The sequence below is a fragment of the Asparagus officinalis genome, chromosome 1 (assembly GCF_001876935.1).
Source record: "Asparagus officinalis chromosome 1, Aspof.V1, whole genome shotgun sequence".
NCBI lineage: Eukaryota > Viridiplantae > Streptophyta > Magnoliopsida > Asparagales > Asparagaceae > Asparagus > Asparagus officinalis.
In genome coordinates this window covers 94,754,733-94,767,193 of record NC_033794.1, presented here as the reverse complement: position 1 = coordinate 94,767,193, position 12,461 = coordinate 94,754,733, and positions in this window count along the sequence as shown.

Genomic DNA, 12,461 nt, shown 5'->3' with positions numbered 1-12,461 from the left:
TTGTCCCATGAGACAAGTGCAACTTTGAGAGCTTGATCATTTCCCCCCACAAATAATTTCTGCATAATTCATCAATTTTGTGAAGGACCTTCATAGGTAGAATATAATTTGAAGTCCAATAGATATGAACTCCAAGTATAACACTTTTTATCAACTGAATTTTGCCAACATATGATAAGGTTTTGCATTTCATCCAGTTCTGGAATTGTCCAGAAATCTTATTAAGTAGAGGGAGGCAATCTACATATATATGACAGTCTTTTGTGTAAAAGAGGGACCCCATGATATTTTATCGTCCATACACCTTCTTTGAAACCCATAGAATATTGAACTCTTCTCAGGGTTAGCTTCAAGTCCTGTGACAACACTGAAATCTCTCAAGCATTGATTCAAAATTTGCACTAAGAGTATATCTCCTTTTGCAAATAAAAGTAGGTCATCTGCAAAGACAAGATGAGTGATTTTTAGCCTCCCACATCTAGGATGATATTTGAAATTATTTTCATTCTTCAACTTATCCAATCTCCTAGATAGGTATTCCATCCCTAAGATGAAGAGGTATGGTGATAAAGGGTCACCTTACCTCAACCCCCTCTCCCCTTTGAAATAGCCATGGAGGGATCCATTTAAAGAAATAGAAAACTTTGGAGTAGAGATACAAACCATAATCCATTTTATCATCTTACTAGGAAATCCTAGCCCTTGCAGCATATCCTCCAGAAATTCCCAGCTGAATGTATCAAATGGCTTCCTTATATCAATGTTGAGCATTACTCTAGGTGAGATATGCTTCCTCCCATAGTTTTTAATCAGCTCATGTGCAAGCAGAATATTACTGGATATTTACCTACCTTTGACAAAGGCACTCTGTACTTCATTTACCAAGTGACCCATTACAATTTTTACCCTGTTAGCCAAAATTTTAGAGATAAATTTGTACAAACAGTTGCAACAAGATATTGGCCTGTAATCAGATGGAGTTTGGGGGCATTGAATTTTAGAAATCAAAGTAATTGAGGTAGAGTTTACCATACCCAACATCTTACCAGATCTGAAAAATTCTTAAATAGCATGTGTTACCTCTTCTCCAATGATTTCCTAAGCTGTTGTTTTCGTTAAAAGTTGATGCTATTGTGGAATTCATTATATCTTCAGATGATTACAACAAATTCAAAAGAAAATAGTCTTTTTATAAGACTTCTTTTACACAATAAAAGGAAAATTATAACCCTCTAGAAAATAACACAAAAATTATTTATCGATTCCTGTTTTGTGGGACTTTACCTGTGTCGGGAGTGCTTTGGCTCGTGGACCACCAAATCACAAATTGTGAAAGGGTTTAGGGATTCTTTTTTCGTTTATCGAAGTAAGAATTTGAAGCGAATATCTTATCGATGTAAGGTGTTCACTCTTTCAAAGATCAAGTCAGAGCTTAGATCTCTAGGAATCAATAAGAGCTTTAGAACCAGTTATGAGGAATGAAGACTCTCTCTCTTACTCTAGTTCACCAAAAAGCTTAAGCTTCTCTTCTCCAATCTGCTCTCTCCCCTTGATTTCATGTGTAAAGAGGCATTTATAGGGATAGGGGTGCATAACAGTGGAAACGGACGTGAAATAACTGACCAAGTGTGTATTCTTTGGGCGCGTCAGTCTTCGCTACCGCGGCTATTAGCGCGTCAGTGTAGGCTGGCGTGGCTAAAGGGACAGTTCCAATCACGTTCCATCACGTTCTTAACTGTTCTCCCACGTCTTTAGGCCCACGAAACACCACTTTTCTCGATCTATAACCACCCCCCACGTTAGTACACGTTCTCTTTCTGATATGCCACCACGTGAACCCTCAGAAGGATGTTAAATCTGTCAGCAAATCACATAGGAGACTACTATTTGCGGGTGACCATCCTCTACCGCGTCTAAGCGCATCACGACACGCTGTCGCGCTATAGCACGTCACGACATGCTGCTGCGCTTTAGCGCGTCACCCTGTACTGTCGCACCAATGCGCGTCAGTCGTTGGCTGCTTCGTCAACACGCGTCAGTCTATGTTATTCCATCTGTTCCTTTGCTTGGATAATCCCCTTTGACTTAGAAAATAACACGCATCACTCTCTCTTTGTCTTGATCGGTATTTGGATGTCCATAAGCATTTTTTGACGTCTACAGCTGTTTTGTAGAATACTACATTATACCCATCAGGCCCTGGAGCTTTTCCATCAGGCATAGAAAAAACTACTGCTTTGATGACCTTTTTTGAAATATTGGTAGATAGGTATCTAATATGTGTATCATTTAAGCAAGTCCCATTCCTGATGATATTGATATCTGGAGCAGTTGTCTTCACTTTAGTCCCCAGGAGACTTTTGTAGAAAGAGATTAGTTCATTTTTGATCCCCTCCCCATCTGTAATCCTTACTCCAGAATTATTGTAGATCACAGTCACTCTATTATGATGCCTAGAAGCTGCAACCTTCTTAGATCCTCTACATCCACTTTTCGAGTCTCGGTGATATATATTCTTAATGTAAACCAGACTTCGTAGATAGCAAATGAGTATACATATGTGAGAAGATTCTTTATTAATTTTTTTAATTTTAGCAAAAATTCAAAGTTATGAGAATTAAGGATGATAATATCATGCTCGAATGGCTTTGAAGGAGTGATACTTTCAATTTTTTATATAATATCATCTTTAATCTACTTTTAAAATATGAATTTTACAGAATTTAAACCTGGATTGATATGATAATACGTACTTTAATCTAGCGCTACATGTTTTTAAACTATTGTATAGTGAAAAAAAGTAACTAAATTGTGATTTGGTTTTGGCTGCATGCTCAATGTCTGGCTGGAAAATCAACGGGCAGTTGCCACGTCCAAAGTAGTTGTTTAGTGATGCTCCATATGATCTCTAGTAGATTTTTGTTATAGGGATCTTCTGTTGTTTAAAAAATATTGTCATCATGGAGCACACCCCACTAGCTAGGAAAGTATTATTTTGTTTTGTTTGCTGTGATCGTTTCAAATGTCTTTTTTTATTGGTTGAGATATGTAGATTCCTTTTACAGCTTGGAGCTTCTCAACTCTTAAGCATATCTTCTACCAAATGAAATGTGCAAGTTTCTTTAATTTAATTAACTTGTATTACCAGGTACACTTGTTAACTTGTCCGTGGCATTGTACATGCTAAGTACATAATCTTCTGGGGAAGGAGAGATATAAGCAAATAAAACTAGATACATGAGAGTATCACATTGGAAGTTGACTTCATCAATAATTATCAAAAACAGAATTAAAGAAGAAACCAATAGGTTTAATGCCTATTTCCTTGGACCAGAATCTAAGCTATTTTACACAATGCTATTTTCTTTTAAAAAAATTGTTTAAATGTATATATGTTCGGAGGAATTGGAACTTAGTGGCTCTAATACCATCTAAAGCTCCTCCCGTTGTATCCAAATTTCAAAACGCAACGAACATTGAAAATTATAATATTATATTCTAATAATTATGCTCCTAAAATTGACTAAGGTCTAAATCAAGCAGGCGTTGGCTTAGTTCTGAATCCATTTTGATAATTTTGAATAAACATAAATCTAATTGTCTTCTTAGTGGATGCAACACTGACTGTTGGGCAACTTCTCAAAAACCAGACTAGCACTAATTTGGTATCATTTTAGGAAGAATCTTGTTTGAAAATGTTAGAGATTGATATGAATAACTTGTGATAGGATCCAAAAAAAAGTTATCATTGATTATTGTATCGTTGTAATAGCTTGAAAAGTATATTAAATATTCTTTTCCTCCCCCTAAAAAGAACAAAAGAAAGCAAGTCTACTTTGTTCCTTACTTGGATGGTCAATGTATGTTTGTTACAAATTTCTATATTTGTTACAAATTTCTTTTTTATTTTTCTTTTCCTTTTTAATTATTTTCGATTCCATCTCATTGCATTTTAGGGATAGAACAATTATATTCAAACAGCTGGTCATGTATGTTTGACGAGAGGCAAACTTCTTCGCAGATGCTCTTGCTAAGTTGGCATTAATCTATAATCATGTCAACTCGGACTTCACTCAAATGATCTCAGAGCCGTTAGGGCATCTCCAACAGTTTCTTTAAAATTTTCTCCAAAATGGTGAAGCAAAAGTCATATTCTCCAAATTATTTTTACACCAACTTCAACAGCTTCCCCATTTTGAAGAATCTCTTTTTTCCTCCAAAAATTTGGATAATGCTGCAGATTTGGGGAAGCTTCCTCATTTTTTCTCATTCATCCCTATTTTGGGGAATGAGATGGGGAATCTGTTGGACCAAAAACCTAACTAAATTCTCCAAAAGCTATTTTGGGGAATGAGATGGGGAATCTGTTGGACCAAAAACCTAACTAAATTCTCCAAAAGTGAGAAATGGGGAAGCTGTTGGAGATGCTGGAATCTGTTGGACCAAAAACCTAACTAAATTCTCCAAAAGTGAGAAATGGGGAAGCTGTTGGAGATGCTTTAGTGACTATTTTGGAGGTGGACATTATCTGTTACTCTTTAATTTCATTTATTTGTGCCAAAAAAAAAAAGGAAAAAAGATAGACCATGCATTGATGCATGTGGGTTTCATCCGCTAGGAGGAGAAAGGAAAGTAGGGGGAAAATATTTCTTGGATACTCATTAAATATCATTAATGTATGCTTCTATATAATCAAATTATGACATGTGACACTCACTATTCTTAATTAGCTATATCACTTTAATACCATCAAAATCTATTTATGCTACTATAAAAAGAGGATTGAGATGTTATAACTTTTAATTTTTTTCCCCTCTTAAACTTTGATAAATTCTAACTATGCCATTATCTCTATTAATTAATCTTTAATTAAATAAATATAACATCTCATTAGTCCTCATCTTCCTAAATAAATATAATTATCAATAATATTATAACTATTAATTATCCAAAAATAATAAAATAAAATAATTTATAAAATAAGTATACACAATTACTAGTAGTAACCAACTAAATTATTATAATAATTATTTATGAATTATAATAAAATAATTAAAATGATAATATACATAGAATAATATATTACTTAATGTTATTAAGAATTATACTATAATTCAATGAACAATAAAATAAATAGAATAAATTTGGAATCACATAAATAATGTAATTATTTTAATAATATGGCATAAATTACAAATTACACTATTTATTTAATATTATATTAATAAATAAATGAAAATAATTTAATATTATTTTAGAGTATTTTTTCAAAAATTATTACATGATACTGAATAACTATAGCTAGTAATGATTGAAAAATAACCTTTTTGCAAAAAATTTATAAAATATTTATAGTACTAAATTATTTAAGAGCATAAAAAAAATTAAATTAAATAAATATTTAATAGTATATAGATAGTATACTTATTTTAATAATATTATTTGAACTAAGAATTATAATATAAGATAAGGTAGTAAACCTCATGAATTTTTAGCATTTTATAGTAAATAGACACTATGAATTTTCAAAATCATAGTAAACCCCTAATAACTCTTATAGAAAGCCCCAGTATCTTTTAGGTAGTTTACACTATTATAGTCGTCTTAGTGATAGAAAGTAATCTCTAATCAATGTCAGACATGTGTCCCACATTATGCATAATCAAGTCAACATTCGAGGGAAGCACTCCATCTCCACCGTGAAGAACCCAGACTTAAACAAAAGGGAGGATTTGCATCAATTCTCTTCTCTTTTGTAATCGGGAATTCAAATTGTAATCGAGATTGACAGAATAAAAAATCAAATAGAATTCTTTCATTTTCTTATTGTAAATTTTCCACCAAACACCGACATCTTGCGATGACGACTCGAAAGACGTCACATGTTGAAGACCCGAAAAGCATCACATATCGACGACCCGAAAGACATTACACATCATCCTTTGGTTAAGCCTACTGCTTAATCACTCCATTCAGCTGACTCAACAGCCGACATGCACCTTGCGAGGGCGACTCAAAAGGCGGTACTTCTCGACCATTCAACGAGTAGAAAGGTGACGTAACTCCTCGAGCCTCGAGCCTCTTCTCATGCAGTGGCGACCAATCAACTCACAATAAGTGCCATTAAATGCATTATGGGCTCCATCATTCCTCTACACACAATGGTATTTATGACACATCGTATCATATCGGTACCGCATACCTTCCATCACTTCTCATTAAATATCGGAGTGACCTCTTCTCTACTCGTTCGTTGACACCTATAAAGCTGAGGCTAACGTGGCCACCATCCCATACTCGGTCGAAGTTACCATTCTACTCTCCTATCATTACTATAAATAGAGATATTATTTTCAATAACAGGGTACGTTCTTTGCTATTACTCTCTGTGCTTAAGAACTATTATAGTCCATTTTATTCCTCCACTCAAGCAATTCACTGACTTGATTATCAGAGAAACAACTGGGGAACCCAACCCCACCCTCTTATGATTTGCCACTTGTGTAGGAAAGAACAACTTACTCAAGAATCAGACATTCGAAGAGTTAGAGGACCTCCGTCAACTTAATCACTCATCTTATTTGATTGTTTGATTTCATACATCAACATACACCAAAACCGCAATAACTTTCAAAATACATTTTTATGTTATTTTCTAGTTCTAATTTATAGGGTTTATCTGCAAAATTCATAAAGTTATTGGGTGTCTTCTTTGATAAAGAAAAGTCATTAGGGGTTTTGTGTAATTTTAAAAGTTTATATGGGCCGGAAGTTTATAAGGGTTTAGTGTAAGTTACCCTATTGAATAATTATAATGAAAAGTAACTATTGTAATATGTTGAAGTTATCAAGTGTAACAATCTAGGAAACATCAGGAAAAAAGCTAGCAATATTAATGTAGCTTAGTTAATTTAGGGTTATATTAACCATGATTAATTTATACTAACCATGATTAACTTATAAAAACCCTCCAAAAATTTTAGATCGAAAATTACCTCCCCAAAATTATAAAGAAGACCCAAAAGTTTCATACTTTGCAATTTACTCCCAAAAACTTGCAAGAAAGGAAGTTTTGAAATTTATAGTTTACCCTCTAAAAAGTTGTAGAAAGCCGCTAAAAGTTTTAGAATTTGCAGCGGCCCCCAAAAGTTGCAGAAAATCACCCTAGAAAGTTTCAAACTTTGTAGTTTACCATATAAAACTTTTAGGGGGGTCGTCTACAATTTTTGAGGGGTAAACTACAAATTTTAAAACTTTTTAGGTGAGTTTATGCACTTTCCAAAGGTAACTACAAATATTGAAGCTTTGAGAGGGGTTTTCTAATTATGGGGAAATTTCTGCAACTTTTCAAGGGGTAAACTACAAAATTTGAAACTTTCTAGGGTTTTTTTTTACATTTTTGGGGGTAAACTACAAAGTACGAAAATTTAGGTGTTTTTTTTTTGCAATTTTAGGGTAAATTGCAATCTAAAATTTTTGAAGTTTTTTTTAAATTAATCATGGTTAGAAGATTTGTTATTTTATAAAAATTTTGATGGCAATAAAGTGATATAGTTAATTAAAAAAAGTGAGTGACACACTAGTAGAAAAACAAGCAACCTAGACGGAACAAACTAGACGGAATTATTTTCCATCTAGTTTGAGTCAAACTAGACGGAACTAATTCCGTCTAGTTTATTCCGTCTAGGTTGAATCAAACTAGACGGAAATTTCCGTCTAGTTTGTCAATCTAGACGGAAAGGTCAACCTAGACGGAAATTCCGTCTAGGTTGCCTCAACCTAGACGGAAATTTCCGTCTAGGTTGAATGGTCAACCTAGACGGAAATTCCGTCTAGGTTGACTATTCAACCTAGATGGAATTTTCGTCTAGGTTGTGGCAACCTAGACGAAAATTCCGTCTAGGTTGCCTAGGGAAATTAAATGGCGCTAAGTCAGTCGCCCCCCGCCTCCCCAAATCTCATTTCTCTTACTCTCCTCCCCACTTCCACCCCCTCCCGACCCCCTCGCGAGCCCCCCTCCTCCAGCCCTCCCGACGCCCCTCCCCGTCTCTCAGCCCCTCCTCGCCTACCCCTCCCGAACCCTCACTCTCCGGCCCTCCTGAACGGCCCCCCGCCCCTCGGCAGCCCGCCCCTCCCCCATTCCGACCACCCTTCCCCCCTCCCACTCCCCCCTTCCGACCACCTCCCCTCTCCGACCACCCCCTTCCCCATTCTCCCCCGTCCCCTCCCCTCGGTAAGCCCCTCCCCCTTCCTCCCCCTGCCCCTTCCCTCCCTCCCTCCCCCCCTCCGCCTCCCCCTCGACAGCCCCCTCATCCCTTCCCCCCTCCGCGCCGCCCCCCTTTCCGCCCCCTCCGACCACCCAGCCCCGAGCCCCTCTTTCCCTCCCCCCTCCCCTCCCCTATCGGTACCCCTCCTTTGCACAATGTCCGTTCTTTTATTTGCCTAAAATGTATGTTTTTTCTACCGAGCTTTAGAATTTTTAAATTATTATTATTTATTGTTGAATTTAGTTTAGAAACCCTAATTTATGATAAAAAAAATAAACGAGTTCAATTCTGAAAACCCTAACTTAACTACATGTTAATTCATTTGAACAACACCAGTAATCATATTTTGTTTAAACACTTATAAACCCTAACTCATTTAAGTTTCATTCGTGCTATAAGTATGTGTGATTATTTAAGTTTGTGATGTGAAAATATATGAAATAAATTTTTTAAAAAATAGAGTGATATATAACATATTATAAATTTTTATAATGTGTTATAATCCAATTTAGGTGAATAAAAAATAACGTTATCCCTAGACTTCCATCCAATAATTACATCCAATTATTTGGACTTATAATATATGATATACGACTTAGATTTGGATAGGAGACGAAGTTTTCTCCCAAAAATGATCGTTTATTTTATATTATAGGAATAAAAAATTGGTACTGAAATTCGTAATTATTGGATCTGTTCTTCTCGGACGGGTTAGGAATATAGTAGTGCATACATCCAACTTTGTATACTTTATATATTTTTATTCTTAAAAGTTTTGGCAGCACCTATTTGTTGTTCTCCGTGTACAATAAGCGTATGTTGTTCTGCGTTTCGGGTTATTACTGATACGCATAATAACATCCGCACAGTGTACAGGGAGAACAGCGGGTAGGTGCTGCCGAAATTTTCAAGAAATGAAAATATACAAAGTATATGAAGTTGGATGTAAGCACTACTATATTCTTAATGGATAGAAGCCTTCCTATGACAGCCGCAAGATTAGTGTAATTAGTTTTTACGTATGTTTTATATATATTTTATGTAGATAAATATTCATATTGTTAAATGATATATGAACGTATGTTTGATGTGTGTTGAATGTATAAGAGTAATGGATGTATTAGTAGTTGTGAGACTAATCGTATTTAATATTTATATATAATTTACAGATGAGGATAATTCCTGACAAGTCATGGATAGATATCCCTAGGCATCATAGATTTCACAACACACGATACAAGGAGGGATGTGAAGCCTTCATGCGTTATGCGGAAATGAATCCGAGAAATTTAAGAATCGGTGCTATGTACTGTCCTTGTTGTAGGTATAGGAATTTGAAGCTGCTGAATAGAAATGATATACGGATTCACCTAATAAAATCAGGTTTTGATGAGAAATATAAATACTGGAACTGGCATGTGGAGGGTATCACTGAAGATGAGGATCCAAATATGCATGTTGGTACATCCGGTGGCCAACGAATAGATGACACAGAAACATTGTTGAATGATATTTTTCCTCGACATACAGAATATGATGTTGATGATAATGTCGAGGATGATATTGGAGACAAAAGTGAAGATGATAATGAAGTTGAAGCTGAAGAGGTAGGAGAAGTTGCGAGTGTTGAAAATATTGATGATATGCATTCCTCCGTAGAAATAAAGCGAATAATGGAGCTACTAGAAGATAGTGAAAAGGACTTATATGAGGGATGTACCGAGTACTCCAAATTTTCATTTATGCTGAAACTCCTTCATATTAAAACACTTAGCGGTATGTCAGATAATTATTTTGAAATGCTTCTTGATTTGTTTCGGACTGTAATCCCTGGAGGAGAGAATAGCATACCCCCAAACAACTTATCAAGTTGAGAAGATTGTCTGTGCTCTGGGTCTTGATTATAATAAGATTGATGCATGTCCGAATGATTGTATTTTGTACCACAAAGCCAATAAAGACCTTTAAGAGTGTCCGACATGTGGAGTTTCTAGGTGGAAACAGCGCACAAATTCTTCAACAATGATTACAACGGAGACAGGGATAACACAGAAGAAAATTCCAGTCAAAGTGCTTCGACATTTTCCATTGGCTCCTAGATTGCGAAGATTATACATGAACAAGGAAACAGCAAAGAATATGAGGTGGCATAAGGATGATCGAGTAGACGATGGTAAATTGAGACATCCTGCTGATGCTTTAGCTTGGAAGCATGTTGATAAAATTTATCCTCGTTTTGCCGAAGATTGCAGAAATGTAAGATTGGGTCTATCAAGCGACGAATTCAATCCATTTGGGGTAATGAGCTCTGGCTGGTCTACGTGGTCAGTTGTATTAATGCCATATAATTTACCTCCATTGCTTTGTATGAAACAATCGTTTATGATACTTTTATTACTGATACCCGGTAAGCATGCTTCGAGAAATGATATTGATGTCTACTTAGAGCCTCTAATTGATGAGCTAAAACAATTATGGTCTGAGGGTATTTTAGTATATGATGCCCATTTAAAAGAGTCGTTTAGATTACGTGCTATTCTACTATGGACGATTAATGATTTTATAGCTTATGCTAATCTGTCAGGGTACTCTACGAAGGGCAAGTGTGCTTGTCCTGTATGTGGTCCTGAATTTGAAGCTATTCAATTACCACATAGCCGAAAGAGTTGCTATTGGTTTAATCGAAGGTGGTTGCCCTTGAGTCATAAGTACAGAAAATTATCAGCTAAGTTTGATGGTACAATTGAGAAAAGAATGAAGCCGCGTCAACTGACAGGTACTGAGATCGTTCAATTACTTGAGGGGTTTCCAAAAGTTGTGTTTGGGAAAAACGCTATTCTAAATTTAACACGCTCGGAGTAAGAGATTACTTAAAGTTAAAAAAGCCATTGAAGCGTAAGCGAAAGGTCCGTAAAATGCAAGTTGAGGACGAAGCCCAAACATTACCTAGAGGATGGACTAAATTTAGTATCTTCTTTCAGCTACCTTACTGGCAGAATCTAAAAATCCGACACAACTTAGATGTTATGCATATTGAGAAAAATATATGTGATAACATAGTATCAACTCTCCTACAAGATGCAAACAAGTCGAAGGATGATCTACGGGCGCGCCAAGATCTGACTGCTTTGAATATTCGAAATGATTTGCAAGCTCAAGACGTTGGCCTTAAAAAATTAAAGTTGCCTCCGTCTCGTGTTACAATGGTTGGCCTTAAAAAATTAAAGTTGCCTCCGTCTCGTGTTACAATGTCAAATGAGCAGATGCAACGAGTTATAATGTCAAATCGGTAAAGTCGCCGGATGGTTACTCTGCTAACATTTCAAATAATGTCCAGGTGCAAGAGAGAACTGCTAACATTTCAAATAATGTCCAGGTGCAAGAGAGAAAACTCTTAGGTCTGAAGACACATGATTATCATGTTCTTCTCCATCAATTGCTCCATGTTGCAATCCGTAACAATATGGATAAAGAAGCGTCGAAGATTATTATTGAGTATTGTGGATTTTTCAGAAAATTATGCTCTAAAGTCATAGATGTAGATGACTTTAAGAAACTTGAAGCCGATGTCCGAGTTACTCTATGCAATATGGAAGTAATATTCCCTCCTTCATTTTTTACAATTATGGTCCATCTTACCCAGCATCTTGCAAGAGAGGCTAGAATCGCCGGTCCTGTTACTTATCGTTGGATGTATCCGATTAAAAGATAATTTACGATTTTTCTTATATTTATTAATTGTATACACGTTTTTAAAATTACCGTGCTAATAATTAACTTTTATGATTATAAAATACTTGGACTGCATGAAGAACAATGTTCGCAATCGAGCTCGTCCCGAGGGCTCGATAGCTGAAGGATACGTGGCTAACGAATGCTTTGTGTTTGCATCACGTTACATGCGTAAGAAGAAAACCACATCTCAAGCACCTCAAAAGGAGAGGAAGCGTGAAAAATACCCGAGATCTCTCTTAGATCAAATTCATGCATATGTGTTGGAAAACCTTGATATGTTCGAAGACTATCGAAGGTAACAAATAAAATCTGTAATATAGATGAGAAATATTCATTTTACATATAGTTTATCAATACAAACTTATATATTGTTTATATAGGCGACATCTGGAGAAGCTTAAGAATGAAACAACCGGTAGGAATGCAGCGCACAATATTCAGAAAAGACATAAGAAAGAA